General features: G+C 40.9%; 1 long non-coding RNA gene across 1 annotated transcript; it reads left to right on the top strand.

Moving 5' to 3' along the window:
- The first annotated feature begins 4,163 nt into the window (after window positions 1-4,163).
- On the top strand, window positions 4,164-11,772 carry LOC123758457 (uncharacterized). Its single transcript, XR_006772891.2, has 2 exons — window positions 4,164-4,779; window positions 11,192-11,772. It is a non-coding gene; the product is annotated as an uncharacterized lncRNA (long non-coding RNA).
- The last annotated feature ends 3,544 nt before the right edge of the window (window positions 11,773-15,316 follow it).

The raw sequence follows: 15,316 nt of genomic DNA, 5'->3' as shown, positions 1-15,316 counted from the left end.
TAAAATTCGTCTTCATCTTGAAAAACATAAATTAATAATTGAGTCGCAACATGGTTTTATAAATGGCCGTTCATGTTTAACAAATTTGTTATCTTTTTATTCTAGCATTGTTGAGGCAGTTGATAGTGGTAAGGATTGCGATGTTGTATACCTTGACTTTAGCAAAGCTTTTGATACAGTGCCACATGAAAGACTGATTAAAAAATAGAGTCTCATGGTATTGGGGGTGCTATATTAAGCTGGATTAGGGCATGGCTATACCAAAGGAAACAGAGAGTTAGTATAAATGGAATCAAGTCAGAGTGGGAAAATGTTGTAAGTGGAGTGCCTCAAGGCTCTGTCCTGGGACCTCTGTTGTTTATAATATATATAAATGATTTAGATTCAGGTTTGAGTAGCAACATTTGCAAATTTGCCGATGATACGAAAATCGGTAGGGAAATTAATTCGGAGGAGGACTCACTATCACTTCAAGTTGATCTAGATAGGGTTTTGAAATGGTCAAAGGATTGGCAGATGCAGTTTAATGCTGATAAATGTAAAGTTCTGAGGTTAGGTAATGATGATAGAGTTACAAGATACGAGCTAGATGGTGTTGTGATTGCGAAGTCGGATTGCGAAAGGGATCTGGGAGTTATGATTAGTAAGAATTTAAAACAAAAGGATCAATGCATAAATGTTCGTAATAAGGCAAATCGGACACTTGGATTTATTAATCGCAGCGTTAGTAACAAGACACCTGGTGTGGTTCTCAAGCTATATCTTGCTCTAGTTAGGCCCCATTTAGATTATGCAGTTCAGTTTTGGTCGCCATATTATAGAATGGATATAAATTCACTTGAACGTGTCCAGCGTAGGATGACTAAGTTAATTCCCCAAATTAGAAATCTTTCATATGAAGAAAGATTAACAAAGCTTAAGTTGCATTCACTGGAAAGGCGAAGAGTTAGGGGTGACATGATAGAGGTTTACAAGTGGATGAATGGACATAACCGGGGGGATATTAATAGGGTATTAAAAGTATCAACACAGGACAGAACTCGAAACAATGGATATAAATTGGATAAGTTTAGATTTAGGAAAGACTTGGGTAAATACTGGTTCAGTAACAGGGTTGTTGATTTGTGGAACCAATTGCCGCGTAACATTGTGGAGGTGGGGTCCCTCGATTGTTTCAAGCACGGGTTGGACAAGTATATGAGTGGGATTGGGTGGTTATAGAATAGGAGCTGCCTCGTATGGGCCAATAGGCCTTCTGCAATTACCTTTGTTCTTATGTTCTTATGAGTTGCCAGTGAACCCATTAGTTATTGTTGTCATTGAAAGACTACTGATTTGATTGCATTGCAACCGCTATTGCAGGTGTAGACTGCACTGAGGCGTAGAACAGTTAGGAGGTTACTGGAGACGTCATTGACATTTCTTTTTAGGTAATGATGATAGAGTTACAAGATACGAGCTAGATGGTGTTGTGATTGCGAAGTCGGATTGCGAAAGGGATCTGGGAGTTATGATTAGTAAGAATTTAAAACAAAAGGATCAATGCATAAATGTTCGTAATAAGGCAAATCGGACACTTGGATTTATTAATCGCAGCGTTAGTAACAAGACACCTGGTGTGGTTCTCAAGCTATATCTTGCTCTAGTTAGGCCCCATTTAGATTATGCAGTTCAGTTTTGGTCGCCATATTATAGAATGGATATAAATTCACTTGAACGTGTCCAGCGTAGGATGACTAAGTTAATTCCCCAAATTAGAAATCTTTCATATGAAGAAAGATTAACAAAGCTTAAGTTGCATTCACTGGAAAGGCGAAGAGTTAGGGGCGACATGATAGAGGTTTACAAGTGGGTGAATGGACATAACAAGGGGGATATTAATAGGGTATTAAAAGTATCAACACAGGACAGAACACGAAACAATGGGTATAAATTGGATAAGTTTAGATTTAGGAAAGACTTGGGTAAATACTGGTTCAGTAACAAGGTTGTAGATTTGTGGAACCAATTGCCGCGTAACGTGGTGGAGGTGGGGTCCCTTGATTGTTTCAAGCGCGGGTTGGATAAGTATATGAGTGGGATTGGGTGGTTATAGAATAGGAGCTGCCTCGTATGGGCCAATAGGCCTTCTGCAGTTACCTTTGTTCTTATGTTCTTATGTTCTATTCTCTGGTGCAGGTAGGCTTTGTTGAGGTGTGAGAGTTTTTTGGTGATGATGTTTTTTATGTTCTCTAGGCTGGGTTGAATTGTTTTATGTATCACTGGATGACGAGTTGCCAATTTAGCAATTTCATCAGCTTTTTCATTTAATGGGATTCCAACATGGGATGGGATCCAGTTTAAAGTTATGTTGAGTCCTTTGCCTTTAGCGACTGCTCCAAGATACAAAATGGTGGTAATTATTTCCACATTATCTTTCCACTGTTTTTGTCCTAGTATTTGAAGTGCAGCTTTTGAGTCTGTGTGTATGATTGCATTTTGAGTGTTTTGTGCAATCACATATGCGAATGCCTGTTGTATGGCAAACAGCTCAGTTTGGGTTGATGATACTAGTCCTCCCAGTCTCCAATATGCCTGTACGCTGGCCGTGCAAAGAGCAGCGCCAGCACTCTCATATTTTGTGTCCACCGATCCGTCTGTGAAGATGTGGGTGGCTCCTGCTACTGCTATGCTATGCTATACATTTGCTCTTCTATTATGCGCCTTAGGATTGTCGGATCGTAGGCAGCCTTTTTCATTGGGAGACTTTCTATTACTATTTTGAAAGTAGGCTCTTCCCACGGCGCGGAAGGAGTGTAATTTGGGTGTGGATGATCACCCTCTCTATCAAGAATCATGTTTTTTAAATGTAGTCTGTTTAGGACTTTTCCTGCTCTTGCAACCCAAGAGTTTCCATTGTTTTGGCCTAGTCCAACCACCAAGGCCTGCCGTACTGGGATTGGATCAGAAGAAATAATTATCTTACTGATAATTGTAGCTGTCCTTTGTGATATTCTTTCTTGTAGAGAGGGCAAACCCGTCTCCAGTCTAAAAGTTTCAAGCCTGGTCCACATGAGGGCTCCCAGTGCAGCTCTCATAGCATGGTTTTGGGCAACTTCAAGCTTTTTCCACTGTTGGTGTGATAGATTTGTGAGTGCAGGTGCGGCATAATCGATCACTGATCTGACTGCCTGTACATAGTATGTGCGAAGGACTTGCAGATTGGCTCCTCCAGAAAGGGAGGTTAGCGACCTGAGGATTGCCGTCCGGGAGCACGGGAGACATCTCCCGTCACGCAGGGTGCAGTCGCACCTCCACAGATCTCTAGTATCAGCTCTTGATACTGGTGATGGCTCAAAAGGGCCACCACTTATGGGCTATTCATGCCCGTGCCACCTCTTGGGTGACTTAATGTTTATCAATCAATCAATCGAATTAACAGAATTATCTCATTATCTGCATATAAGTTAATGAGTCCTTGCCCGAGTGCGTATTATTGACTTTAGGTATTGTATGTACTAGCTCTATCTATAAATCCAACATTATGTTTGTAACCCATTTTCTATGTATGTACTTAAACCTGAATAAACATTTTGATTTTGTTTTGAATTTTGAGAATATGAAGCAAGTATATTACAGACATAATATACTTGCTACACTACCTAACTTAAGTTTTTTTTTTTTTTTAGATATATACAAGAGTTGTTACATGGTTGTAGAGCCACTAGTACGCGTAGCGTTTCGGGCAGGTCCCTGGAATACGATCCCCGCCGCGAAGAATCATACTGTTACAACCAAGTACACATTTTACTGTTGAGTTAAACAGAGGCTACAGTTAAGGATTTGAGCCCAGTAAATCCTCCCCGGCCAGGATACGAACCCATGACATAGCGCTCGCGGAACGCCAGGTGAGTGTCTTACCACTGCACCACGGAGACTGGTGTAGTGGCCAGACACTACACCACGGAGAAGCTAATACATCCCAATCTAAGGATATATACAGTTTTGACAATTAGAAAATTAACTTTGTCAAATTATACACAATAACTTTGTGTATAATATATTGTGTATATACGTAATAACTTTGTGTATAATTTAACCATCCTTCGGAGGAGAGGATTTCCCCTCCCCGGTTGGAGTAATTAGAGGTACAACAATAGAATCAGCGGGATACGACAGCGGCGACTCCCCTCACAACCGGTTCAAAAAGGGCGAAAATTATGCTCATACACGTCATCGCTACTCTTTTAAACAAATATATTTTGCTATAAACTAACCTAATATATTCTAACCTATCCTTAGCGTAACAATTAGCCTAACCTAATGAAAACAATATATATATTTTTGTCTTTTATGCATTCAGTATGCGCAAGAAGTGTGACGTCAAAGTTTTAACTCTTGGGGAGCTTTTTGGACCCTTATGATAGCCCAAACAGCTGTGTTGATGTGTTGTCGCCCAGACCAGCCAGGCCATGGTTGTCCTGTTGGCCTCAAGAGGAAGACTCCAGTGTGGTGATTGATTGATGAAGATTAAGCCACCCAAAAGGTGGCACGGGCATGAATAGCCCGTAAGTGGTGGCCCTTTTGAGCCATTACCAGTATCAAAAGATGATACTGGAGATCTGTGGAGGCGCAACTGCACCCTGCGTGATCTCTCCCGTGAGTGTGGTGACGAGCTCCGTCCTACTTATATTAACTCAGACCCTAAAGTAGCAGGCAGCCAACAACTACCTCCACTCAGACACTATTAATACTGATAAATACATTTGTCAACATTTATCATCTATAGACTCAGTTAAGGTAAGCAGGTGTAAACCTATTAATATTTTTAGGGGGAAATATGGTAGGCTCAATGATTTACCGCTGTTGGGAACAGGAAGAAGTTTGTTAAGCTTATCGATGCCCCTTTAAGGGTAGCCCAATATACTAATAACCTTCCCCAGGATGTAACTTATCAAACTTTCCTAATTCACAGATACTTGTTTACTGTTAGGAGAACAGAGGTATCAGGTGAAAGGAAATGTACCCAAACAATTTACCTGGTCACCATCTGGTCACCACTTGGTCCGGGAGACATCTCCCGTCACGCAGGGTGCAGTCGCGCCTCCACAGATCTCCAGTATCAGCTCTTGATACTGGTAATGGCTCAAAAGGGCCACCACTTACGGGCTATTCATGCCCGTGCCACCTTTTGGGTGGCTTAATCTTCATCAATCATCACTTCCCTGGGGTACACTCTCTGGCATGTTTTGCCTGCACACCACAAGGACCTGCTTGTGGCTCACTGCTTGATTTTCTCACTAAAAATCGTTCCATTGAAGATTGTTTTTCCCTTCTTTGTAACACTTGTCTGTAGTGAGACATCACATTGTCATTAATAAGATCAATGTAATGGCCTGCTAAAGCTTTATCTGGGTGATTCTTTTCAGCAAAACTTTGCAGTTCTTTCCATACTGCACACATTTTCTTAATTAATGAGGAAGGGACATCCTCTACTGCCTCCTCCTCCTCCCCCTGAAGATTTGTTATACTGCCTAGCTAGTTCAACAACCCCTGTACCATTTTCATGTTTACGAATGATCTGTTTTTTCTCTATGGTCATTCTCACATGTGTTTTCTTGCCTTGAACGTTACCACTGGCTTTCTTGGGACCCATGGCGAGATATATAATAAATTTTATGTTTAAATAGCCAAAAAAAACTGTAAATCCTTGCAAAGTATTCAGGCGCAATAGTCACTAGGTGGGAGGCACTGGTAAACTGAGGCGCGATCGCCATACCACCACGTGCTAGGTTGGCCATACGTGTATCAACAAACTCGTTTCCCAAGGTAAAGTTTGTAACCCAATTCAAATTTTCCGAAGAAATCGGGCTCATAACCCGAAAAGTTCATAAAGAAGGGAATTCGTAAGCCGAGGTGCACGAATTTTAAATGCCCCTTGAGGGATAGGGGCAGCTATAGTCCAGCCATGGCTGATAGTAAAACAGATGCCATCTTGGAAACAAATCCAGCATAGGCTGCCATTGTGTGGAGGCCTTAGTTACCCCAAGAGATACCATGGCCAGCGCACCATGTACCAGCCGCCGACCATGCTCAGTGCAGCGTAAAACCCTGTTCACCTAGCAGTAAATAGGTACCTGGGAGTTAGACAGCTGCTACCGGCTGCTTCCTGGGGGTGTGTAACAAAAAGGAGGCCTGGTCAAGAACCAGGCTGCGGGGACACTAATTCCCGAAATCATCTCAAGATAACCTCAAGATAACCCTCCCTCCCTCCCTCACTGCTCCTGTCCCTCCCTGCCTCTCCCCCTTAATGCCTCCCTCCATCACTGCCTCCCATCCCTCCCTCAATGCCTTCCATTCCTTCTTCACTGCCTCCCTGCATGAGAACAGCTCCCATGCTGCATGAGAACAGCTCCCATGCTGCATGAGAACAGCTCCCATGCTGCATGAGAACAGTTCTCATGCAGCATGAGAACAGTTCTCATGCAGCATGAGAACAGCATGCTATGGAGGAGGGAGCCACTACTCATATCTAGCACCTATCTATCATATTTACTCATATCTAGCCAAAATCATTATACTTAGCCAATATATGTCTTGCCAATATGGTTTCAGACCCAATAAAAGCACTAACAATGCACTTATTAGTATGATTAACTTGATACATACAGCTCTTGATAAAAATGAGTTCCCTGTTGGGTTATTTGTGGACCTATGTAAGGCTTTTGACACTGTCAACCACCAAAACCTTATTAAATTACATCATTATGGAGTCAGAGGTCACTCCCTGCAATACTTTCAGTCTTACCTTACTGAGGGAGGGAGATAGCATCGTTTACTGACTGTGTGGCCACCTGTTATTGTCTGCATTCACCATACCAGCTCAGTGGTTCTCTATGGTGAACACAAATATAAATACTTATATATAATGTGTGTATTAGTGTAATAACAGCAAAAGGATTATGTTGGGAGGAGTCATTTGGGTGACGGAGGTGACTTCGTCTGCATGATTTGTCTGGCTGTGTAGAGGGTGGCCACTATGCTCTTTGGGCACTCTACAAGCTTAGGTGTACAGTTACGGTGCATACAACATGTAGATACTGTACTTATATATAATATGTATATATAGTGTAATAACACTCTAAACAGTATTGTTGGGGGGAGAAATTTAGTACGTGTGACCTTGAATGAGTGAGGGAGGCAGCCGCCAGCTGACTGTGTGTAGCGATGACTCTTAGTGCCTGAACTATTTATATCAGCTTAGTTGTACAGTTGTGGTGAACAAAACATGTAGATTCAGTACTTATATATAACGTCTGTATATTGTGAATAAAGTATAAAACAGGATGGTGGGAGGAGAAAGTGGGCGAGAGAGGCATTGTTAAGGGAGTGGCAACGAGTGACTGGCTAGTGAGTGGCGGTCACTCCTCGTTGCTTTTCGACTCACAATACCAACTTAGTGGTTCGTTATGGCGACCAAAACATGCAGATACTTATATATAACCTGTGTATAGAGTGTAATAGCAGCAAAACTATTTGTTTATTGTTTTATGAACATAATAATTGAATCACTAATATGCACACCATACTTTTGAGTATAGCGATGATTCACCCCTTTTATTATATAAATATATCACACTACACACTATTGAATAATATTACTGCAAAAAAATAAGAAAAAATCAGAGACATTGAAATAATTAGGTGATAATATCTTTGTGGCAACTCTCACCTGTCAGCTCGGGTGACGCTGACCGGCTCTGACGACCGCTCTCGCATCTCCCACTTTTTGCCAGACTTCCTCGGTCTATTGTGCCCAAAATATGTCACCTACGATTTTTTTTTATTTTTCCTGTGGTCAGGGAACACAAATTAACATTTTTAGAGGACGAAATAGTTTTTTAGATTTTTTTTTTGGTTGCACACAGGGGTGTTAATCTCCTCAGGACCCCTTAGCAGCTAAAGGGTTAATTAGTAAACAGGAAGCAATAATTTTTTTTTTTTTTTTTTTTTTTTTTGCAGGGATATTCCTGCGTGGGCCCTAAGCCTCTGGCTGGCCCATTAAGTGTTGCTTGTTTCTGTTTTACTTGGGTAGAGTACTGTATGAGTATTTATGACTTGTATGGTTGCTTCAGTAAGATTTGTCCCCCATGTGTTTAGCATGTTAATGATTATTAATGTATAGTAATACATAAAAATTAACATATTTTGGCATAAATATATACAGCTAAGATTAAAAATTTTATTACAGTATGGGTGGGAGGGTTTGGCAACCATCGTTTGGTCAGCAATCAGCACAACATGGAGCCGCAAGCAGACGATGCCAGCAGTCACATGATGCAAGACAATGCCTCCAATATTCTACACATCTCGCTATGACTAGCTACAAAACTGCTGTTATCACATTCCTGTCACAAAATCCCAAATATAAATCCAGTTCTATAAAGAAATGAACATTAGTGAAGGAACATAAGGTTGTTTCATAATGCGTAGATGCGGGAAACAATGGCTGGGTGCTGTGTACGCGCCTAGTTGTACTCACCTAGTTGTGCTTGCAGGGGTTGAGCTCTGGCTCTTTGGTCCTGCCTCTTAACTGTCAATCAACTGGTGTACAGATTCCTGAGCCTATTGGGCTCTATCATATCTACATTTGAAACTGTATATGTAGTCAGCCTCCACCACATCACTGCCTAATGCATTCCACCTGTAAACTATTCTGACACTGGAAAAGTTCTTCTAACGTCTCTGTGGCTCATTTGGGTACTCAGTTTCCATCTATGTCCCCTTGTTCGCATTCCACTCATGTTAAACAGTTTATCTTTATCTACCCTGTCAATTCCTCTGAGAATTTTGTAGGTAGTGATCATATCTCCCCTTACTCTTCTGTCTTCCAGTGTCATGAGGTGCATTTTACGCAGCCTTTCCTCGTAACTCATTCCTCTTAGTTCTGGGACTAGCCTAGTGGCATACCTCTCAACTTTTTCCAGCTTCGTCTTGTGCTTGAGAAGGTACGGACTCCTTGCTCTTAATCCTCCATGCTGGGGCCGCATACTTCAGGATTGGTCTTACATATGTGGTATACAAGGTTCTCAATGATTCCTTGCACAGGTTCTTGAAGGCAATTCTGATGTTAGCCAGCCTCGCATACGCCGCAGATGTTATTCTTTTTATGTGGGCTTCAGGAGATAGGTTTGGTGTGATATCAACTCCTAGATATTTTTCTCTGTTTCATGAAGGACTTCATCTCCCATTCAGTATATCCTGTGTCTAGCCTCCTGTTTCCTCCGCCTAGTTTCATGACCTTACATTTACTCGGGTTGAACTTTAGTAGCCATTTGTTGGACCATTCATTCAGTTTGTCTAGGTCATCTTGTAGCCTCATACTATCTTCCTCCGTCTTAATCCTCCTCATAATTTTTGCATCATCAGCAAACAATGAGAGGAACGATTCTATACCCTCTGGGAGATCATTTACATATATCAGAAATAGTATAGGACCAAGGACTGGCCCCTGCGGGACTCCACTTGTGACACCTCGCCAATCTGAGGCCTCACTCCTCACAGTGACTTGCTGTCTTCTGTTGCTTAGGTACTCCCTTATCCAATGGAGTATCTTCCCTCTCACATCTGGCTGCATCTCCAGCTTTTGCACTAGTTTCTTGTGTGGTACTGTGTCAAAGGTTTTCTGGCAATCCAAAAATATGCAGTCTGTCCACCCTTCTCTTGCCTGATTTTTGTTACCTGATTGTAGAATTCAATTAATCTTGTGAGGCATGACTTGCCATCCCTGAACCCATGTTGGTATTGTGTCACAAAGTTCCTTCGCCCCAGATGTTCCACTAGCTTTTTTCGCACAATCTTTTCTATCAACTTGCATGGTATGCAAGCTAGGGACACTGGCCTGTAGTTCAGTACCTACTGTCTATCTCCTTTCTTGTATATTGGGACTTCATTTGCTTCCAAATGTTTGGCAGTTCACCTGTTACCAGTGATTTGTTATACACCATGGAGAGTGACAGGCACAGTGCTTCTGCTTCTTTAGTATCCATGGTGATATTCCATCCAGGCCTATAGCCTTTGTCACATCCAACTCTAGCAAAAGCTTCCTTACATCCCCACTGGTAATCCCAAACTCCCCTAGTGGTGCCTGGTTAACTATTCCTTCTCTTATCTCTGGAACTTCTCCTTGCTCTAATGTGAAGACCTCCTGGAATTTCTTAATGAGTTCCTCACCCCCCATTCCTTGTCATTTGTAGGGAATCTGTCTGCCTTTATCCTCAATTTCATGACCTGTTCCTTCACTGTGGTTTTTCTCCTGATGTGGCTGTGCAGCAATTTAGGTGTGTGTGTGTGTGTGTGTGTACCTCATGCTGTGAATATCACAACTAACATTATATTCACTGATATCTGAACATTAAACATATCTTAAATATGTCTTTATCACAGTCAGGATCATCTATGACACTTATCAATTCAAAGTAATTTCAGTTATCTATTTTATTCATCATTACCAAGTGATGGTTTACTATGGCTCCCTTAGCTTTTCATCGCTAAGCCCCAAAAACACCTCGAGGTAATCTCAAGGTAGGTGCTGTGCGCTGCTCCTGCATGCGCCAGCCTTGGTCACTCTCTCAGTACTAAGGCTCTCACAGCCAGCACAGATGCTGATGATTTTTTTAAGATGGCATCTGTTTACAGGAGTCCTGAGGCACAGGATGTGAGTCCCGTGTATCCGCAGGCATTTTAATTCAATCCCTATACCTAAAAACACTATATGGCGCTCTGCGCACCCCTGATCGGCCGCCTAAAGCACTGCACTACTCTGCATTAAAATATGACAAACCCCTGGTGCGCAGAAAATAAATTCTTTCCTAAAATTTTTTTTCTCTTGTTATATTGTTAAAATAGTATGATTTATGTTATACTATTTTATATTGTTAAAATAGTATGAATAATATGAGTTTTGAATGATAACGCTATACCTATAAGAGCCCTGAGGCGCGTTGCACACTACCCGTCGAACGCCTATAGACGCGTTGCGCAGTGCAGTGGTTAAAATTTCTGTGCTGGCCTGCTTTTCAATATGTTGTAATACCATATTATTAAAGAAACTCACTTTTGCCAAAAATATGTCCTTGAATTTATTCAATTGTTCAAAAATGTTTCATATAAAATTATATCCATATTTATGTGTCATTATTTCCTTTTGCAGCCGATTGTTTCACCAGAAGAATTCCTCTTGCAGTGTCAGCTTTGAGTGTCGTGAAGCCCAAGTTAGTGGTTGAAGCATGTCATGTATGTTAGTGCTACAAATATAACACCATGACAACACTTCATATCTTACAGCTCACCTCTACACCCTGGCCACAACATCAACAGCTTGTAATGTTAATTTCACTTTGTTCATTCACATGTTCTCATGCCTCATTATCATCCTTTACAATAAATGCAAGCAAAGACAAGGGGGCAATTTTGTGTTAAATGATATTTACTTATGACTTCAGAATTTGCAAATAGAGTAATGCAAAATAATGGTGTGTAAAACACATGTTTAATAATTAACTGACACTTTTGGGGAATGTTTGTTGTATTTTAACCATTATGTAAATATATTCTATATTATGTACACACTATCTTAAAGGTTAAATACCTGCAGTAGATATAACCTTTTAAAGGATGTTTTAACTTTTGTACCTTTTCTAATTACTTTCAACTGTTTTTCTATTCTCTCCTAGTTGTGCATTAACTTAATAATGTGTTGATATTTATTTCATAATAATAATATATCTTCTATTACTGACTTACCATTACCTGTTGTGTATCTCTCACTTTTAAAATATCTAGTACTACTATTAATCTGAATAATTGATGAGTACATATAGATATCACCGATAGTTAATAAAAAACATTACTCAAGAAGTAATTGCTTGAATTGCATTTCCATTGCTTGAATTTGGGTAATTCCTTGTATGTGTTGTGAGCTTTGTGTGTGCATATGAGTACAGTCGACTCCCAGCTCTAAGTGACTATATTTTCCTAGATAACAGGGATATAGCTATCTGAGTGGAAACTTTAAGTTTATGTACGAAGTCTGTGATTCATTCTGAAATCAAAAATTTATTTAACGATAAAGTTTTTTAGGAATGTGACAATTTTCCTGTGTAATTATAGTTTTGTCTTGTCAAATATTATTGAGAGAATTTCATCCTCTATATTACAAAGATTTTCACTGATACCCAACCATTTGAGATTTATACAGTTTCAAATGTACAGCTGTACTCTAGTGTGCCAAAGAAACTCCTGAAACATATAAAAGAACAAATATAGTGAAAAGTGTCAGAATTGTAAGCGTTTCAATTGTGTCATTTGAAGCTTGTCACAGGAAACTCTTCACTTTATATACTGTGCTACTGTGCACATCTATTCATGTGGCATAACATTATCTTTACACAGTTTACTACTGTACTTTCATGGAGTCGGAATATTTGAGGTTAATGAATATCTTGAAAATATTGAGTGGAACATCTGTTCTTGTCAGTATCACAGACAACCGGTACAAGTACTCTGCAGCAAATTATCAACAGTATTATCTGTCACTTCATAGAATAAGAGTAAAGTGCCCCTTGTGAGGATAAATTACTGAGTTCATCTGAACACACGGCTCCCACTGTCCATTACTGCATCGTGTGCACAGTTCACACTCGCTCCGGGCTTTGTTGAAATTTAGTAAAGAATTAGATCCAAATTAGTGTTCACATTAGCATTTCACAAAAAATCTTTTCTTTAATAACATAAGTAGTACAGTATTGTGCTGTATACTGTATACAAGTGAAGCTGTATTAATGTTAAATATTATTAAACATATGTAATTTACCTAGTAGCATGAATGAAAGCTGGTGCAGGAAAATTACAATATCAAATTAAGATTGTATAAACTAATTTTGTTCAAAATCTATCTAAAGCTTTTGTGAATCTGTATCATAGAGAAACTGCATCAGTGTCCAGTGTTTAATAGACTCTAGTTATAAATTGGCATTAGAAACACATGTACAGTACAGTACAAGTTTTTGTAAAAATGAAGCCGTATCAGTGCTCAGAGTGTCTTAAAGACTTTTCACACAAGTCATCTCTAGTATACCATATGCAAGATCATTCAGGACAGAAACCATTTCAGTGTTCAGAGTGTTTTAAAGGCTTTCCAAAAAATTCAGCGCTAGTATATCATATGAGAGTTCATTCAGGAGAGAAACCATATCAGTGTTCGGAGTGTCCAAAGTGCTTTACACTTAAGTCAGCGCTTGTACAGCATACCAGAGTTCATTCAGGATGGAAACCATATCAGTGTTCAGAGTGTCTAAAACGTTTCTCAAGAAAATTATATCTTGTAAATCATATGAGAGCTCATTCAGAAAAGAAATGTTATCAGTGTTCAGAGTGTCTAAAAACCTTTAAGAAAACCTCAGATCTAGTACACCATCTGAGAATTCATTCTGGAGAGAAGCCATATCAGTGTTCAGTCTGTCTAAATGGCTTTTCACATAAATCAACTCTATTACAACATACTAGAGTTCATGCAGGAGAGAAACCATTTCGATGTTCGGAGTGTCTAAGAGGCTTCTCTAGAAATTCATATCTTATGAATCATTTGAAAGTTCATACAGGAGAAAAGCCATATCAGTGTTCAGTGTGTCTAAAAGGCTTTCCAAGAAAGTCATCTCTAGTATATCACATGAGACTTCATACAGGAGAAAAGCCATATCAGTGTTCAGTATGTCTAAAAGGCTTTCCACTAAAGTCATGTCTAGTACGACATTTGAGAATCCATGCAAAAGAGAAATTATGAATGTGTGAGTTTCAACAAAAAAAAGTTTACCTCTCACAATGCAAAAACATTAAAAAACCAACGTTGAATGTAATGAAACGCCAGTTTCTTGGTGAGCCCCAGAGGACACCTGAAGCTGTCTATCTGATCAAGTGCCATATTCCATGAAAGTCATTAGTCACAGAGTTCTTTGTTCCTACCATGGACCAGAGCCAGAAACTGGTGTTTCATTATATTCAACGCTGGTTTTCTGTGGGAGCCCTGTCGGCTTCCTGAAACTAACTACCCAAAGAGAAGGAAAACAGGGAATCGCCAGGGAGGCAGCAGTTCTGCAGATCTCAACCCCAAAAAAGAGATGGCCGTTCGCAACAAAAGCCCCAAAGCAACACAAGGCCACAGAGGGTCCAGGACATTCACGAGAGATCTGGTGGCCAGGAACTGGGCAGACTTCCAAAACCCCCATGCTTGAATACCCTCCAAAGACATATTCTCAAAGACAGCCAACGAATGAGCAGTCTACGCCCTAACAGTATGGGCATGATGCTCTACAGTCTACAGTCTAGCCAGACTGCAGGCTGGCTAGACAATAGGACACTGCGGACAACCCAAGATGCACAAACCCTGGAACAGCGAACCAGGGAAACCAAAGAACCCAGAGCGCAGCCACAAACACAGAACCGGGGGCCCCTCAGGAAAACCTGTTCTCTTACAAAGAATGTCGCATTTCGATTGTATTCGTTGCATGATGCAAAAATTGTTGCACTGTACTTGAAAATGAAAGCGGCTCATGAAAGTGACGTACTGTCCTGTTTTCTATTTTGGGTCCTTTGGAAGGTTAGGAGAGGACACTTTAAATTGACCGTTTTCTTGACTTTGGGAAACCTTAGTAGGATGGGCTGCCTCAGGGAGCAGCACAAAGCAGCTACCAGACACCGCACGTGATGTACCCCTGGCCGAACCAACCAAGCATCTACGACCAACGGACCCCTCTGGAAGCCCGCCGACTCAATCCTCGCCAGAAAAGGAGCTGGCAGCAAATGAACAATATGACTACTGTATTAGGACCAAAAGAACAAAAACAACGCTTGCCAAAAACAATCACGAAACGAAGGGGTCAACACAAAACCAAGGCTAAAGAAAGAAAGGATAAAACCCAGTCCTAAAACCAAGAAGGCTCCCGCAGGAGGTGCGCAACGAGCACCTTCTGAACCTCCGCAGGGCAAATCCAAGACGAAGGAAACCTCTGGAAAGATGAATCCAAAGAACTCAAAGGTACCCAAAAACGAACCCGGGGGAGGTGGGGTGCCCAACCCAACCTCATAAAGGGAAGGAGAGTACGAAAACCCTGTCTCCTGCAGAAGAAGCCTCTGCATAGAGGGCACAAGGGTCCAAACAGGGTCAAACAGAACCCAAGAGCTCCACTCAGACTGCCCCCGAGTCCCGGAAAGTACCGTCAAAGGCCCTGGGGCAGAGTCCTCTACCACTCCCACCAACCCAAAAGAAAGGGCAGAGTCC

Source organism: Procambarus clarkii, chromosome 11 (genome assembly GCF_040958095.1).
Source record: "Procambarus clarkii isolate CNS0578487 chromosome 11, FALCON_Pclarkii_2.0, whole genome shotgun sequence".
In the NCBI taxonomy this organism is placed as follows: domain Eukaryota; kingdom Metazoa; phylum Arthropoda; class Malacostraca; order Decapoda; family Cambaridae; genus Procambarus; species Procambarus clarkii.
Note: the sequence above shows the minus strand (reverse complement) of the source record. Positions and strands in the feature narration are given on the sequence as shown.